This window comes from Chinchilla lanigera, unplaced genomic scaffold (assembly GCF_000276665.1).
Source record: "Chinchilla lanigera isolate Chin_1 unplaced genomic scaffold, ChiLan1.0 scaffold00125, whole genome shotgun sequence".
Lineage (NCBI taxonomy): Eukaryota > Metazoa > Chordata > Mammalia > Rodentia > Chinchillidae > Chinchilla > Chinchilla lanigera.
In genome coordinates this window covers 2,459,753-2,478,327 of record NW_004955526.1, presented here as the reverse complement: position 1 = coordinate 2,478,327, position 18,575 = coordinate 2,459,753, and the positions used below count along the sequence as shown (strand labels likewise).

Below are 18,575 nucleotides of genomic sequence, written 5' to 3'. Positions count from 1 at the left end.
AAAGATTTTAACTAAAAACTTTATTCTTCATTATAAAAATAAAAGCACATTGAATCTTTAAGGAATCATCACAATTAAAAATCTAAATTTGTTTCTACTAATCACTTCCTTTGTTGGGATAAAAAAGTTACCTCTTATAAAGTTGAAAATTGAAATACGAAAAATAAAGTTGTTAAATGAGATATAGGCTGCAGAAATACAATAAAGCCACATTCACTAAGTGTACGTTTAACTTCTTATAAATATATCACAATTTATAACCTCTTACTTGCAAAGAAATAATTGTAATGAGAGATTATTAAAAAGATATGTTAATTTTTAGTCTAAACCTGAATGTTCAAAAGAAGAGAAAAAGATACAACCTTCAAAATGTAAAAATGCTTAGCCAACTTTGGTAATAGCTCATGATTTTATCTTCTAGATATTTCTCATAATTGTACCTAATAACTTTAAACATCTGAATAAAATAAAATATTATACAGGACAAAGTAATGACTAAAGAGAGCAATAACAAGGTTGCCACTCTGAAAGTGGGGGACACCTGGGAATTAGCCATTCTATTAAACTTTAAAGGAATATTACTGAGAATTAATCATTCAAATTGGGTTGTTAAACAGGAAAGACTAATTTAGCACTTTTGTGCTACAATAACTTCTTATTCTTGTAACCAAAGGAAACAGTGTAAAAGTTCAAACTCCATCCAAAGTGTAAAAAGAAAAGGTGTACTACTTCTGATTCCACTCAGTGTTTCTCAAAGGCTCCAGACTGAGTAACCATAAAAACACAGGTTCCTGGGTCATGTCCCAGCCCTACTGAATCTACAGCTCTGCGAAATATGCCCAGGAGTCTGTATTTTAAAGACCCCTCTCTCACCTCCACACGTCACTTATGCACATGACAGTCTGAGAACCACTGTGGCTGTGACTTTTCATGCAAAGCAGATTATCAAAGAGCAAGATTTCCACTGTGCCTGTTATTGACATGACTTACGCCACTTTTAAACACTGTATTTCATCTATTTTTGCTTTGTGCAGTGAAGCTGCACGTTGGTAGCTATTTTTCTTATATTTACTATGTGATTTTACTTTACATCTATATTTTTAAAAATTACTTTTGATATAATTAAGAGTTACACAAGAATGTCAGTTACTTCTAAAATTCACTTACCTTCAGATCTTTATGCACACTCAGAAAGTTTTGAACATATACAATGGATGTTTTCAAGAAGAATAGATGTGGTGGAGCTCTGATTTCCAATGCTGGTGGGACTGGTCAAAGAGGCCCCTGCAGTGGACACCAGAAATGCCGCTGAGAGGAGAAGCCACCAGTGTGTCAGCCAGTGGGTTCCTGATTATCTCTAAACAGAACAGAAAAACCAATAGTCAGTCACCTGTAATTCAGAGCATGTGCAGTCTAGGAGGTTATTTTCAGTAAACTAGCAGTGTTACTAAATTTAAACTTGGCTTGGGTTTGCTGCTCCCAGATTTAGCACAGTTGTTATTTAAAATATCATATCGTTGTAAAGTCAAGTGCATGATGACACTCCCTGCAGAAAATTCTGGTAGAATTCCTGTTGCTTTCATTGACTATTTCTTTTAAACACTGCATCAAGTGGTATAATTACTAATTTTAGGTTCGATATGCATTCTGGCACTGAGTTTCTTTCACAGCTAGGTGACAAGGTCTCTTGCTAATATATCTTTATATGAAATTCTACCAGAACCCTGTAGGAGATGGAAGACCTTCACTAACTCCCCCTGGAATCATCTGACAGTTTTGTTCTACTTCCTTTCACATGGGTAATTCCTGCCATGATAATTAGGCATAAACAAGATAATATCCTTTCTGCTCCATATGTATTGCCTACTCATGGAAACTGAAATTCTAGGATCTTTGTTGATGAGGTAAGCTGAATTTGGTAGTTGAAAAAGACAGTAAAACACGTTTTAAAATTGGTGATCAATCATGCAAGTGTTCTCCTAAGGGGTAGATGAAGCAAAATGTATAGATAAACACAAGGTCAGGTATGAAATGTGCAGTCTGCCTTCCAAGTGCGAGCACAGAATAAATACAATGTGTAACTATAGTTGTCATGGGAGACTCATGGCCTGGCTACTGAAAAACCATTCCCAACTACCTTCTTCTTGCTATGTCTCACAAATAGAAATAAGAGCAGTAACAGGACCATATTCTGACACATAAGCTACTGCAGGTGAAATGTGCTGGGTAAAAATCCTGGCAGAATTTTGCTTTACCGATAAGTAGAAAAACTCCTACTCCTCTTTCTCTTCTACACGTTTACTTTCCTTGAATAAGAATGTGGTACTTGGGAGGCAGAGCAGCAATTTTGTCATCATGGTGTGAAATGCAATAAAGACTCAGAAACGGAAATGTACTTGTTTAAACCACTGTGTTTTCTACTCCTTGTTAAGGGAAGCTTTGTTGGTTGACAAAACACTCAAAATTATTGCTGAAAGGTAAGTTCTACTGCTATGAGTGTAGTAATATCTATTTTTAAATTCCTTAGTATGTAAGCTGCAACAAAAGGAAGCTCACATTCTGTGGAGTCAAGGACAGCCTTTCCCTGACGTAGGTAGAACTCACCTTCTTTCTGATTTCTAGAAAAGTTGTAATGTGGGAATGAGACGCAAAGTGATAGCAACGAACTAGCATAAAGTGGAGAGAAAAGCCACTTAGAGCTTGGTTTGGAGGAAGAAGGTCCAGTAATAAGCCGTGGGAAATGGCAGAACCCTATCTTTGCCTTGGTGCCCCAAACTACCACATTATTTGTAATCTTAGTGGAAGACTGACTTTCACCTTCTAAGAAGAACTCTGACTCCTGTGGATTCTTTCTTTGAAATACTTTTCACATCTGCCAAGTTCATGGCTATGATCCTCCTCCTTGGTCACAGGGCAAGCTCTCACTTCCTCTTCCCCAGTGTTGTCATAGATGAATAGATTTCTCTGTCTTGAACACAATGGCACTGTGTCCTATAATTGCCTGTAGGCCTCACTTTTTTTTTCCAGACTTCTTTTTTCTTTTTTTTTTTTTATTGCTGCAGAAGGCTTTATTTTCTTCTGGTCCAAGATTTGGGAGGGGGCTCCAGAGAGGCAAAAAAGCTGCCTAGTGGCTGAAGGAAGAGGGTTAAGCCGAAGCCTTAATGCCAGGTGATGCAGTAGCCCCTCAGAGACTGCCAGGCTTCATAGCCTCCTAGTTGTGCTTAAGGGTGAGCCTTTCAAAGAAGTACTCTCCCAGCCAAGCCTGGGGCCCGCCAGCCTGTGGAGGTTGGTGAGGTGGTCAGCTATCTTCTTGATGAGCTTTACCTTGTCATCTAGGAAGTGGTTCTCCAGGAAATCACAGATATGGGGGTCTGTCTTGGCAGAGCAGACTTAACTTCTTAACACACTGACTTCACTGAATTCCTCTTTTGTTCAAAGTATAAGAGCTTCCATTAGTCTACAGGATTAAGTTCAAGGTTCTTAAACTGGCATTCAAATCTCCCAATAATGTGGACTCTTCTACATTTTCTAACCCCTCACTAACACTTTAGGTGGGTTTGGTGGGAGGATTTTTTCTCAGCCCAGAAGTTCATATTAATTAGCTTTTGAGACTCATTGTCTCTCAATCTCTATCTACAGTAAGAATGAACACATGCATTTGATGTCAATGGATCTCTATCCTGGAGCTTTATTGCCCAAAGAAGCAAGCATTTTGTTTCTTTTTTCTAATTTTTATTTTTATTAGTACACATTTGCAGCGAGTAATGATTAAATTCATAGTGGGGACTTGGTACATGCACATAACACATCTCCAGTCTACTCCTCCCCTCCACCGACTACGTGGTTCTCCTCCCATTTGCAAAAGATCTCTCCCCATTTCCTTATTCCATGAGTAATAAGCATGCAGCCTTGGGAACAGCTGGCAGTCATCTTGGGATTACGAGGATCAAACAAACCCAAGGAACCAGAGCAGAGAAACAGAGAAGAGGAACTGAGTTATGGACATGTTATTTAACTCCGGATAGAGACTTGCATTACGGTTCATGTTTAAAATGTCCCCCAGAGTCTCACCTACCCAGGAATAGGGCTTTTGGGAGGTAACTGAATAATGAGGGCTCTAACTTCCTCCGTGGGTTAACCCTTCGATGGGTGCATGACTTTCTGGCATGGATGGGAAACAATGGAAACACCGGCATTGTTGCCTAACTGAAGGAAGCAGACCATGAGCTGTGGCCTTGGGGATGCTGTCCTGTCTTTGGGTGCTTTTTCTCTGACTCGCACCCTTTCTCTGCTTTCTGGTCGCCATGTCTTGAGTAGCTCTCCTGTTACACCCTTCTGCCATTGCATTCTGTCTCACTAGACCTAGAAACAATGGAGCCAGCTGACCACGGGCTTAAATCTCTGTAGCCTCAGACAAAATGTCTTTCTCTTTTAAGTTGATATTTCTGATATTTTTGTCACAACAACAAAAGGCTGACTGACAAAGTTATTTATATTTTTATTATATACCTACATTTTCATTAATAACTACTCAGCTCCCTTCTTATTCATATTCCACCATTTTTTGTTGTTAATGATGCAGCCCTTTTCTCCCAGGAAACCTTCCCACACTTTTATGATTCATAACAAGATAAGCACAATCTAAACCATGTATTATCCACTAAATATACTACATTGATACATTGTTTCTTCTCTAGAAATTTAAAGTGTATTCATATAATAGATACGGTATCACTTTTCTATAGGATTAGAAATGAATAAAAGAAAATATATTAATATTCTGTCAAAAAATAGAGAAATAAGAAACGTATCTCTAATTGCATTTCAACACAGTCTGTACAGATTCATTATGAAGAGCTAGTCTACATGACATATGGAACCTTCAGATAAATTCTGAGTTGGACATTTATTTATATTTCTAATGACATATTTTCAACCATTTTTATTTATAGCTAGGCATCACATATTTTAAGAATAGAAGCAAAAATTCAATATTTTAAAAGATGAATTGCTGATGCCATTCTTAGAGACTTACTTATTTTGGAAAACAGTTACTCCAGATTAAGTGTCGCATAGTCACCTGAGAAGACCAAGCAGAACTCTAAGCATTCAAAACACACAAGACAGCTAAGGTTGTTATACTACTGATTTCTTTTAGTTCACTGAAGGGTGTGCTTATATTGTCTGATCAATGTTGCATGCCTATATCTTGTAATCTGAGCAACTACTTTAAAGAGATATGCAATATATTAACCATTGTTAATTTTCTATGATCTTGTTTTGAAATTGTGTTTCATTATTTTTATTGTTTTTTTCTTCAAAATAAACAAGTAGGTATGCTGTACTGTTCTGTGTTATGTACTGACATCACTCAAAGTAAAAAATATTTCCCAAGACAGCCTAAAGTACGAACGTGCACAGGAAACCAAAAGCAGAGAATAAGCTTGCTGGCCATGTGTACAGCAGACAGGAGGCCAGGTAAACATGGCTTCACAGTGTTTCTGACGGTGTCTGCTCTTCCAGACTACAGAGAGGTGGGTAGAGCTAGAATGGAAAAGATCCAGCAAAGGAGAGGCCAGGAAATGGAAGAGTCTAAATATTTTAGTTAAGAACAAGCTCAAGTTTTCCTAAGGCATATTTACACAAAAAGTAACCGCCTTTGGTTTCTACAGAGTGTTGTTTGGTTACAAATACTTTTCAGTTTTCTCAGAGTATTTAGTCTATGGGGGAGTTTGTAAAATTAAAAAAAATAAAATAAAAACAGATAAAAACAAATCTTTCTTCATGAAATGCTTTTGAGAATGACTACAAATAGTTCTCATGAACAATCACAGTGTAGGTTATTTCATACTTTTTTCCTTGAGTACTAAAAGATATTTTAGTGAATCATGACTTAATACCCAATTGCTTTTCAAGCAAAGTAAGAAATTCCACCAGGATGTTAGTCATAATTTTATTTTCTCTGGAACTTAAACTCCAATGAGAACAAGGAAGCTGTGCAATTAATTTTCCTGTGTATATTTTGGGATATATATATATGTATCTTTATACATGATTCTTTCCTGTAGGAGAAAATGATTTTTTGTTATATTTATTAATTTCTGGATTTATTGGCAAACTTGGGCTTGTTCTTTTGCATGAAAAAATTGATGTACATTGTACAATTATAGTGCAAATTTTTAGTATTTAAAATTGCTTCTTTTGAGAGATCCAGAATAGCAAAAGCAATCCTGGGCAACAAAGACAAGTCAGGTGGAATCACAATCCCTGACCTGAAATTATACTACAAAGCTACTGTAATAAAATCAACATGGTACTGGCTCAAAAACAGACCTGAGGATCAATGGAACAGACTGGAAGAAACAGCCACAACCACAAACACACTCAGCTACCTAATCTTTGACAAAGGGGCTAAACAAAGTCACTGGAAGAAACATAGCCTTTTTAATAAATGGTGCTGGAAAAATTGGCTTGCCACCTGCCAAAGACTGAAAATAGACCCAAGTCTATCACCATGCACCAAACTCAAGTCAAAATGGATCACAGATCTCAATAGTGTTTCAACAGAAACACTAAATCTATTGGAAGAGAAAGTAGGTAAAAATCTTGAAGACATAGGGGTAGGCACAGAGGTCATGAACAAAAATCAAACCACATGGGAAATACGTCAAAAAATAAACAACTGGGATCTCATCCTACTGAAAAGTTTCTGCACATCTAAACAAATCACCAGCAGAGTAAAAAGAAAACCAACAAATTGGAAAAAATTTTAGCTGCCTGTCCCTCAAACAAGCGTCTTCTATCTAGAACATATAAAGAATTAAGGGGCTGGGGATTTAGCTCAGCGGTACAGTGCCTGTCTGGCAAGTGCAAGGTCGTGACTTCCATTCCTGGTACCAGAAAAAAAAATTAAAAAAAAAATAATAATTAAAAAACATCAGCCTCCCCAATCCAGAAAGACCCAATCCAAAAATGGGCATCTGAGATGAATACACACTTCTCAGATAAAGAAATACAATCACAAATAAATATATGAGAAAATGTTCAACATCACTAGTCATTTTAGAAATACAAATTAAAAAAACATTGAGATTTCACCTCACTCCAGGAAAAATGGCTATCATTAAGAAATCAACCAATAACAAATGCTGGCGAGGCTGTGGAGAAATAGGAACTCTTCTCCACTACTCATGGGAATGGAGACTGGTGAAACCACTGTGGAAATCAATGTGGAGATTCCTCAGCAAACTAGATCTAGAGATCCCATTCATCCCAGCTATTCCCCTTCTGGGTATTTTCCCAGAAGATCTGAAAACATCATATCACAGGAATATATGTGCACGATGTTCACAGCAGCACAATTTGTGATTGCTAAATTGTGGAAGCAAACCAAATGTCCATCCACTAAGGACTGGATAAAAAAGTTGTGGCATTTTTATATAATGGAATATTACTCAGCTATAAAGAATGATTAACTCCAGGCTTTTATAGGTAAATGGTCACAACTACAGACCATACTCATAAGTGAAATACATAAGACCTCCATGTGTAAGCAATGTATTTTCTCACTAGTGAATAAAAATTAGGAGGTATGATAGACATTGTGAAATGAAAGGAAAATGCTCAAAAGTAAAGAGCAACTGGTATGAGGGAAAAGAGAAAAGAGAGAAGGGGAAATTATGTATGTATGTATACACAGGATAGCTAACATAGTTGTGCTACTGACTTCTATCACTTTACTGAAAGGAACAGTTAATGATTAATTATTTGATCAATCTTGCATGTCTATATTTGTTTTCCTGAGAAATCACTTTGAAGCTATCAATATGTAATACAACCATTGTTAATTTCCTACCACTTTGTCTGTAATTTAGTATTGCTTGTACTGTTCTTATGCTATGTAAATGGATGTTTGTTAATTTTTCCTTCTATTTTTAAAATTAAATTAGAAAAAATAAAATTGATTCTTCTGTTAAGAGTATGAGATTTTTTATGTATACCTGATGTAGATGTTCCTCTCAATATTAAATATAAATGTACATATTTTTTCTTCAATTACTTCTAGGTCAAAGATATTAAAGACTTTATGGTAGCTTCTACTAATAAAATGTAAAATTCCCAATTACAATTTTGAAAGTGTTCTAAAACAGTAAGATATCTAAACTTACATGACGAGCACTAAACATGTCAAAGCTACACATTCATGATTACACCTATGATCATCCTATGATTTTCTGTCAGTGAAGAACTGAGGAGTTAGGGAACTCTATTACTCCATTAAGGTGATCTCAAAATGAGGTCCTTAGAAGGAGACCAGACTGCAACATGGTTAAACAAGCTAAAGTTGTATTGCAACAGAGAGGAGTTTGGCTGGATGAGAATAGTACTAAAGTATTTTTAAGAGAAACCATTTCCCACAAACCACTTCTTACACAAGCACTTGAATCCTGTGGAACATGGGTTGACTAAAATGGGCTTTGAGAATAAAGAAGAGAAAACCCAGGAGTCACAGGTTGCTGGTTGACCCAGATCCCACATCCTCCTGGTAAGTGGATGTGCCAGTTGAATTTAGTTGTCGAGTGGATTGCCTCAGGAGCCACCTAGAGATCTGCACATTTCTGGGTGTGTCTGGGTGAATCATGCAAATATGAGCTTGGGAACTAAGGTGTATCTGGTCCCTCACACCTTCCTTCTCTGACACAGTTCCCCTGATCTGCTTCCTGTCCAACACAAACCAGGCCACTTTGCTCTGCCACACTCCTACACCATGATGTTCCTGCCTTGGAGCATCCACCATGGACTGAATCCTTTGCACTCTTAAGCCAAATAAATCATTTCTTCTTTGAAAGTATGGGTGAATCCCCGCAATGGGAAAGCTGACACATTTGGCAGCTTCCGCAACGACAGATACATCATGGTGCTTATATTAGAGATAGATCACTTCATTTAAACCACTGATACTTTAGCTATGGATCTATTATGGATAATTTTCTGGTCTTTTAAAAATTATTCATTAAAAACACACTATTCTGGAATATATTCTTTGCACTATAGTGATAATTTGTACAAGCACACAGAACTTACAGAAAGTAATACCCACTTTGTAAAGATATTCTGTTCAACTTTCCAATAAGGTAAATAATTCCTTACAAAATACTTGTGTATGAAAACTTGCGTGAATATGTATAATTCTATTTATAATTCATAAAATAGCCTCACATTTATGAGTTTTCTTATTTAAATGTTAATTCTTTACTTCTACTACCTTAAAATATATTCATTTATTGACTTTTGACCAATAACTGTTGAACTTTTCTGTCTTTGTTTTGTGGGATATCTGAATTCAGGGACTTCAGCTTCTGTGTCCCTCTTCCCACAACAAACCGTTTGGCTTACAGTGGAAGCTTAAAGCACGATCACGCTTGCTCTGGTCAGTGCTTTGCGTGAGTGTGTAAGAGAAAAATGGTTCTACCCTTCATCTGCTGTCATCTCCATTTATTTCTGGCACTAGCAAGGCTGGATGTGCATCACTTCTGAGCACAGGCATGATGCCCTTAGATACACTTTTCCATCTCTCTACAAGGTAAAACATAGACCAATAATGATTATTACTGCAATTTTATGCTGAACTGAAATATTTTAGATTCTGATGGGCTCCACAGATACACGCAGGAGAATGTTTAACTCTCTCTGTCTTCAACACTGCCGTCTCTTAGCCCTTTTTTATCAGTGCTGCTTTCTCAAGGTGTTTCTCCGAGAGTGACTGCCATGTCGTTTATGTGGTGACTTTGAAATGGGGCCACACACAGTAAGCTTATTGAAGATACCCACTTGTTTCATAAACAATGAAAGTTAGAAATATGTTTTGAAAAACCCTTCCCATAATCAAAGATTAATTTATTTTTGGTACAAAGCAAGGAGATAGATTATGGTAGGAAGTGCAGGAAATTCATCTGTTAATGAAGTTTGAATGGCATCATTTCTCTAGTTGACAGAAAAAATTTCCAAAAGTTTAAGTTGCACGGTTCTTTCTGTTAATATATTATCGAGAGAAGGTTCAAATCAGGAAAAGCTGAAACACAATATGAGTCCTGAATTGTTTCAAAAATAGCTCTGAGATAGGGCCCAGTGATATGGCTGCCACTCCAAGGTCTGCTCTGTTCTGAGACACATTCTTTTTTTCTGAACATGTCCTTGCTGTCTGTGTAGACAATAAGAACTGGACAAAAGTGGAGGCTAATAAACCTTGCAATTTTGAGTACACAAGTTAAAAATTAAAAAAATGTGAATATTCAGCCCCCATCCTTAAAGATTCTGTTTCTTTTGGTTTAGGGTGGATAAACTGATCTTCACAAGTTCCCTTGGTGATTTTAATTTTAACATGGGTCCCAGCATGGTGACAAATGCCTGCAATCCCAGTGCTCTGGGAGGCTGAGGCAGTAAGATCTCAAGAGGCAGCCCAGCCTGGGCAACATAGTGACGTAAAGAGACCGTGTCTCAAAAACAATCTGAGTTTAAATTCACTGTGTCCTCTAACTACCTTTAAGTGACTAAAAGTATATGTTTCTGAAATTCTGGGTAAAGTCCCCTTTTGCAAATGTGAACATGCACACAAGACCAAAGGTTGTTCACTGATCTGGACTACCTTTTTAAAAAGTGGTAGCAAAGTTTTATTGAAGTAGAAGAAACAAGATTTGCAGGAGGAGTTTGGGCCAAGAAGAGTAGGAAAAGAAGCGCACTGGGCAGCGTGAGGGCGGTCACCAAGAAGACACCGTGGCCTGGACTCTCATTTCTGACAACAGTTTTTGATGAATGTGAGGACTAGATTTTCACCTAACAAATGGAAACTTCGGCATCCCACATGCAAATCAAATAAAGTACAGCATTAACTCCCAAGAAAGAGAAAGAGAAGCACAAAAATACATAGAAGAACTGTTAGAATGCAGGCTTTCTAAAAGCAATATTTTATCTTCACATCAATGTCTAATAAAAATGCAGAGTGTTTACTTACGCAAAATAATTCAGAATTCTAAACTTTTAAAAATTCATCTATTTTCAAAATACACAGCAAATACACAGAGATAATCATATAGCAGAAGCACAAATTTCATTGTTTCAGAAATCTTCATTGTTTCAGAAATGTTGAGGGTTGTTGCAATTAAAGGAGACAAGTCTATTTCAGTCGCGTGGCTTGATGATTATTTATCGAATGTGTGAAAATTTCCCATGTCTAAATGTAGACCTTATGTCTATCTGATTACTGGAAAGTAATTTTCCTAGCAAAATGTTGACAGCTTTTGCTTTGCTGGAGGAAGAGCCCAAAGCTCACTTAATACTGTCTCTAAGAATCACAAGACCTCAGCCTGCTGAGGTTTTGGTGCTTTAGCCAAAGGGAAGAACACAGCTAGGTGATCACTCTTGCACTGGGCAAGAAGTTAGAAACAAAGAAAAAAAGATTCAAGTGCAAGTTTAGGTGATGATGTGGCGACAGTTTGTTTCCAACTTTGCATGTTCTAGTCTGGTCTGGGGACCTATACCTGGAGAAAAGGCAAAGGAGCCAGTTCTGGTCACTCAGTCTCTCTGTCTCTGTCCAAGTGAACAGGTTATCAATGTAATGTCTTGCTTCAGCTCTATCCTCTGCCGGTGCTCTTTTGTATCACTGTTTTACTACATAATAAATGAAATCCAGACTTGATTTCAGTTTAAATATTTTAACTACCACTGGGAATTTCTGTTTTAAAATATGTTTTATTTGTTGCACAGTTAGGCTTGCACTGAAAAGCTCTTCAAGGATGCAGTCCATCCTTTCCCATTGTGGGCACTTGACACTACACCGAAAATCATGTAATCCTGAACACAATCAGAAATTTAATCAAGATTACAAAGAAGTCTTAGGTGGGCTTCAACTTGGAACTTCAAATTGGTGAGCTTGTTTGTTTTTTGAATGCCTTCCATCGTAAAGTATTCATGGTCTCAACGTGTATGTAAAAAACGTCCTGCTTGATTTGGATTGTTATCGCTGATTTGTATTTAACAAGATATACTGAAATAGGTCTGCTGCTGTGCAGACTGTTCATATAATATGCGTATCAGGATTGAATCTGCACTCCTTTTGTAGTAGTGCAATGAGGCCACACTTAAAGACACTGGAGCTGTGGCCCAAAACTAGGATGTGAGGGCCTTGCCCCCATTTTGCTGCCTCGGTTTAGCTCTGGTCACTTCTGCAGTTGTTAGGGCTTTATCTGATCTGTTAGACAGGGCAAAAGGGGCAGGAGTGACATCCCATAATGGGGTGGGAACAATTAAGTTTGAAAGACTGATTCTTAGAACTTCTTTCCTTTTTCTAGGGGCCTCATATCCAGACACAGGTGATCACAGAAACTAAAATGTGTTTGACAGCATTCAGTTTTTCAATGAGCCAATAAATATTTACAGTGCATAGTGAAAACAATTTAACTTCCAAGCAACAACTTCTGCATTAATTTCAACTTAAAGTTCAGTGCTCAAGCTTTTACACCCCACCTCTGTACACACACACAGCTCTTGCTCCTCATTCCGCTAGCGTTCTTCTCATTCTTCTCCAAGTGACCTTGTGTGTGGCTCAAGGCAGAGGCCCTCTAGGGCATCTTTCTGTCCCTGAATGAAAGGCGATGTTTCTAATGCCAGATTTCCCATTTTTTCAAGTAAATCACAGTCCCCTATTTCCTGACCCTAAGAGAGAGGGGTGGTTCTTAACCTCAAGATGTCTGTGCTGTTACCATTGCTTTTCTTTCATTCACACATCAACAATTCACAAGGCACTGATTTGGAATTGGTTTTACTACTGCTTAACTCATTTCCACTTATTCTTAATCTCCATTTTGAAAACATCTCCGTGAGGACAAGATGGCAGAACAGTGGAGAAGCCTCATTCAGAGCTGCACAGAGAAAATTAACTAAAACTCAGGTAACTGGAAGAAAGTGGAGGACATACATCTGGAAACCAAAATCAATCTGACATAAGAGACTAATAGATCAAGCAAAACACAAAGGACTTAATGAAATGGCCAACCAGCCCACCTAGCTGCCAGTGGATCACAGGACTGGGTCGGCTGCCCACCATACTTGGAATCGTAGAAGAAAAGAAAAAAGGATGCTTACTAAGCAGTGTGGTCAAATCAAGCCAAAGAGGATAGACTTGGGATATAAGGGCTCCTGCCTCTTCTGCCTTCCTCCAAACAGAAGATGGTACAGTCCAGCAGCAAATTCCACCGGCACACACAGGAGTGAGAGAAATGCTCCCTCCCTGACAGTCTGCCACTTTTCCTGTTTTCATCCCTTCCATTCTCTCCTCTCCCCTCCCCTCTCTTTCCTTCCCTTTCCCTTCCCTTCCCTTTCTTCCCCTCCCTCTCTTTCCCTTCCCTCCTCTCCCCTTCCCTTTCTTTTTTCTTTCCTTCCCTTTCCTTTTGTGCACCAGAGCGCTAACTGGAATCACCAGGAACAAAATTAAAGACTACGGTGGTGCAGGTGGTGTACAGTAAATAGAAGAGCTCACCCCTCCCCCATGACCTGTGGTTAGAGAAGCACAGGAAGTTAAGCCAACTTGGACATCAGGACTGCGCAGCCTTGGGGTGTCCCCATGCCACCGGGGGCAGGGGCAAAAGCAGAAAGGCACCCAAGGCATCCTCATCACCCCACCTCACTGAAGGAAGTAACAGACTACAACAGAGGCAAGTGGCTACGGCAGTAGAACTTGTAAAGCAACAAATGGGAAGTTAGCACCCCACCCCTGGAGAGGAGTAAGAATTGAGACTGAGCAGCCCTGGATTGCAACAGCAGGAGCAGAGGGTCAGATGATATCACTGCATCCCTACCCCACCCTACAACAACTGACCTGAGAGGACAGAGACCTGCCAGGAGAAGAGGAACACAGGAGGCTGAGGAAGGATTAGAAGGAGCCAACAGTGCACAGGACTGGGAGCAGCCCCCTTTGTCTGTCTGAGGGCAGCACAGGAACGGGGAGAGGGATGCTGAGAGAAGCAGGGTAAGGCATGGAAGGCTACTAAGGCACACACAGAAAGTGCTGGCTGACAACTGTGGCCACGCCCCACATCTGGAAGCCAAGATCAGCCTGAAATCCAGCACAAACTCCACTGTTGGCATGTTCTCCAGTAGTTTTCCTCTGTGGACATCAGAGGAATTTTGTTTTATTTTATTTTTCTTCTTTCTTTGCTGGCTTGTTTCCATTTCCTTTTCCTTTTTTTGAATTTCACTCATACTTTTGTTCTAATCTATCTGTCTTCTTTCCCCTTTCCTCAGTGTACCTGTCTATACTTAATCATATTTTCATATGAGTGAACAGTCTCTCTAAGTTTTCTTAGAGAGAAACATTCGATAGAGGTCACATTTCTTAGAGAGAAACATTCTTAGAGGTCACATTCGATAATCTCTTGCTCACTCCTTCATTCTTTCTCCTCTGCTTTCTTCTCTAGTTTCCCAAAGCTCACATGATCATCCTTTGTCCTCTAGCCTGGCTTCCACTTCATTTCTCTTCAATTATCTGTGTTCTAGCCACTATCCTTCTTAAATTTCCCCACCACAGAGTAAAATCACTCTACAAAGGGGAAACACTTTTCATACAAGCTCCCAATTTATGATCGGTTCTTGTAAGTAACTGTAGATTTTGCTCCTATGGTTTAAGGTACAAAATTAATAGTTACCACAGTCTGTCAGCTTCTAAACTATGGTTTATACTATTGTTATTGGTAATTATATTACTTTAGTAGAATGTAATATCTGTTTAAATCAGTTGTTCTCACTTCTGTAGCAATACTGGGAAGCTCTTAGGTAATAACCTCACCCCAGGCCTCCACCCCAAAGGACTGGAGACTGAGCCAAACAGATACCAACATCTCACTCTTAATAAACTAGGAAGGTAGGATCTTGAGGCAGACACAAACCACGAAACACATATACAGAGAAGACATCCATGAAGAACAGACTTCATCTAGAGAGCCTTTGACACTAGTAATACAGCTATCTACTACAAAAACTTACAAGGATCAACACAGAAAAAAATAAAAACTTTTGAAATAGAAAATGGGACAAGTTGCAGAAGCAAAATGCAATCTCAGACCTCCAGGACACCCAGAACAAGTCCAGGAGACAATGAAATAGAAGAAAATGGAAGACACATATCTGAAATTTCTGAAATGATAGCAACCAAATTAAAGAAACAAACCCATGAGACCACAGAGGAAACCAGATAAGAAATAATCTCTCAAGTAAAAAAAGAAATTCCAACCATAATAAAGGAACTGGTCAACAAAACTAGACTAGAGATAGATAAGAAAATAGAGGACCATAGGAAAATGATGGAAACCAAGAATGATCAATATAGGAAAAAAACAATGCATGAAACAGATTTAAACAGATATCCAGGAAATTAAGATTTCCACTGAAAGCTGGCAAAACCACTTCAACAAAACTGAAGCTAGACTTTCAGACCTTGAAAACAGAATTGTGGTTAGTGATCATGAAAAGAAAGATCTTTTAAAAATATCAAGGGAACAGGAAATAAAAATTCAATAGCTGCAAGATAATGCAAAGAAAAATAACATAAGACTGGTATCAATGAAAGAGCAGGGATCAATGAAAATGACATATTGCAGACTATTTGCAGAAGTAATAGCAGAAAATTTCACAGCCATGCAAAAAGAATCTGACATACAGGGGAGGCATACATATAGAACTCCAATTAGCCATATCCCAAATAACTCTACACCCAGACTTATAATGATCAAGATTCCATAAATTCAGCATAAGAACAGAATATTAAAGGCTGTTAATAGCCAGGCACAGTAATGCCAGCACTTGGGAGACTAAGGCATGAGGATTGTTGCAAGTTTGAGACCAGCCTGGGCTACAAAGTGAGCTTAAGGCCAGCCTGAACTACACAGTGACACCTTGCCTCAAACACACACACACACACACACACAATAAAAAAGCTGTTAGAAAAAAGAAACATCACCTATGAAAGAAAGCCCATCAGAATCACAGCCAATTTCTCAAAACAAACACTCAAGTCAATAAGAGCTTGGAGTAAAGCATTTCAAGTCCTGAAAGAAAACAACTTCTAACCCAGATTAATGTTTACTACAAAAATATAATTCAGAATTAATGGAGAAATAAGAAACTTTCATAACAAAAAACAACTGAGGAAATTCATGACCACCAAACCAACACTAGAAAAGGTACTGAAAGATATTCTAGACACAGACAAAAATGACCACAATTCCAAGAACAACAACACAAAGAAACTGCAAGGCAGCACAAGCAGTTGAACAGAGGGAAAAAGCAGAGAATCAATAGCAGGAAAATAACATGACAAAGGTAAGCCATACCAGTTACAATCAACAATAACTCACCAATCAAAAGAAACAGACTTGCAGAAGGGGCCAAGAAACAAGAACCAACAATATGCACCATACCAGAAACATATTTAACTCACAGAGAAATTCATGGACTGAAGATCAAAGGATAGAAAACAATACTCCATGTAATAGGAGCTCAGAAAAAAACAGAGGTAGCTATTTTGTTTGCAATGTGAATTTAAAACCAGGAACGATCAAAAAAGATAAAGTAGGTCACTACATACTTGTTAGAGGAAAACTTTAAGAGGAACATGTAACAGATGTATGCGTGTTATAGATGTATGCAACAAAATGAAAGTACACAACTATATATGACAGATATTAATGGACATGAAAAATCAAATAAACACTAACGCAATTGTAATGGGGGAACGTAATACACTTTCACAGATAGACCAACCAGATAAAAAATCAGCAAAGAAGTATCAGCACTGAACCAAACCTGTAAACAAATGGACTTAGTAAATGGTTACAGAGTGTTCCACAGCAAATGCAGCAAATTATCAAGAAGATTATGCACCACAACCAAGTGGGACTCATCCCAGGAATGCAGGGATGGTTCAACATATGCAAATCAATAAATGTAATATACTATATCAACAGAGCCAAAGACAAAAATCACATGATCATCTCAATAGATACAGAAAAAGCTTTTGACAAAATCCAATACTCAGTCTTGATAAAAACCCTACAGAAAATAGGAATAGGTGGTCTTTTTTCAATCTGATATAAGCCATCTACGACAAATCAACTACCAGCATCACACTAAATGGACAAATACTGAAATCTTTCACTCTACAATCAGGAACAAAGATGTCCACTGTCACCACTCCTTTTCAGCATAGTTCTGGAAACATTAGCCAGAGCAATCAGACCAGAGTCAGAAATAAAAGGAATAAGGATAGGAAAGGGAGAATTTAAATGATCACTATTGGCAGATGACATGACACTACAAAAAAGACCCCAAAACTCCACCAAAGACCTGTATATTTAATAACCAAATTCACTTATATAGCTAGATACAAAGTCAATGCACAAAAATAAATAGCATTCCTGCACACAAGCAACAATCTCACTGAGAGAGAAATTAGGGAATCCACACACTTCACAATAGAATCCCCCAAAATGAAATACTTAGGAATCAATCTAACAAAGGAAGTAAAAGATCTATATATTGAAAATTACAGTACTCTGAAAAAAGAGATTGAAAAGGATATCAGAAAATGAAAAGATATTCCTTGCTCATGGATCGGAAGATGCAACATAGTGAAAATGGCCATACTCCCAAAAGTGTAACACAGACTTAATGAAATCCTGATCAAAATACCATTAGCATACCTCACAGAACTAGGGGAAACAGTCCTAAAATTCACTTGGAAACAGAAGAGTCCTAGAAGAGTAAAGGCAATTCTGGGCAACAAAGACAGGCAAGAGAAATCGCAATCTGTGATTTGAAATTATACTACAAAGCTAATGTGATAAAATCAGCATGATACTGGCAAAAAGAAAAAAACAGACCTGAAGACCAGTGGAACAGATTAGAAGATGCCAACACAACTACAAACACATTCAGCCACCTTATCTTTGACAAATGGGCAAAACATGTTCACTAGAAGAAAGATAGCCTCTTTAATAGATGGTACTGGAAAAACTGGCTCTCTATATGCCAAAGACTTAAACTACACCCATGTCTATCCACCATGCACTAAATTAAAGTAAAATGGAACAAAGATCTAAATATTAAAACAGAAACACCAAATCTACTGCAAGAAAAAGTAGGTAGAAATCTTGAAGACACAGGTGTAGGCAGAGAATTCATGAACAAAACCCAGACTACACGGGAAATACTTCAAAGAATCAACAACTGGGATCTCATCTTATTAAAAACTCCTGCACATCAAAAGAAACCACCAACAGAGTGAAAAGAAAATACACAGAGTGAGAAAACAATTTAGCCAGTTGTCCCTCAGGACTTCTATCTAGAACATATAAAGAATTGAAAAAACTGAGGCCCCCAATTCAAAGACCCAATCCAAAAATGGGCATCTGTGATGAATATGCACTTATTAGATGAAGAAATACAAGCAGCAAATAAATACATGAAAAAATATTCAAAATTATTGGTAATTTGAGACATGGAATTTAAAACACTGAGATTGCATT

General features: G+C 37.9%; 1 protein-coding gene across 5 annotated transcripts in view; it reads right to left on the bottom strand.

Annotated features, from left to right (window-relative positions):
- Hs3st5 (heparan sulfate (glucosamine) 3-O-sulfotransferase 5) overlaps positions 1–18,575 on the bottom strand; it is a 233,809-nt gene that overhangs the window by 173,698 nt on the left and 41,536 nt on the right. For 4 of the 5 annotated variants that reach the window (XM_013507349.1, XM_013507348.1, XM_005409762.2 and 1 more), the window contains exon 1: positions 1,168–1,379. The gene's annotated coding sequence lies outside the window, so the exon portion shown is untranslated. Of the gene's footprint in view, positions 1–1,167; positions 1,380–18,575 lie in introns of those variants that run through there. The other variant, XM_005409760.2, reaches the window with a different exon arrangement.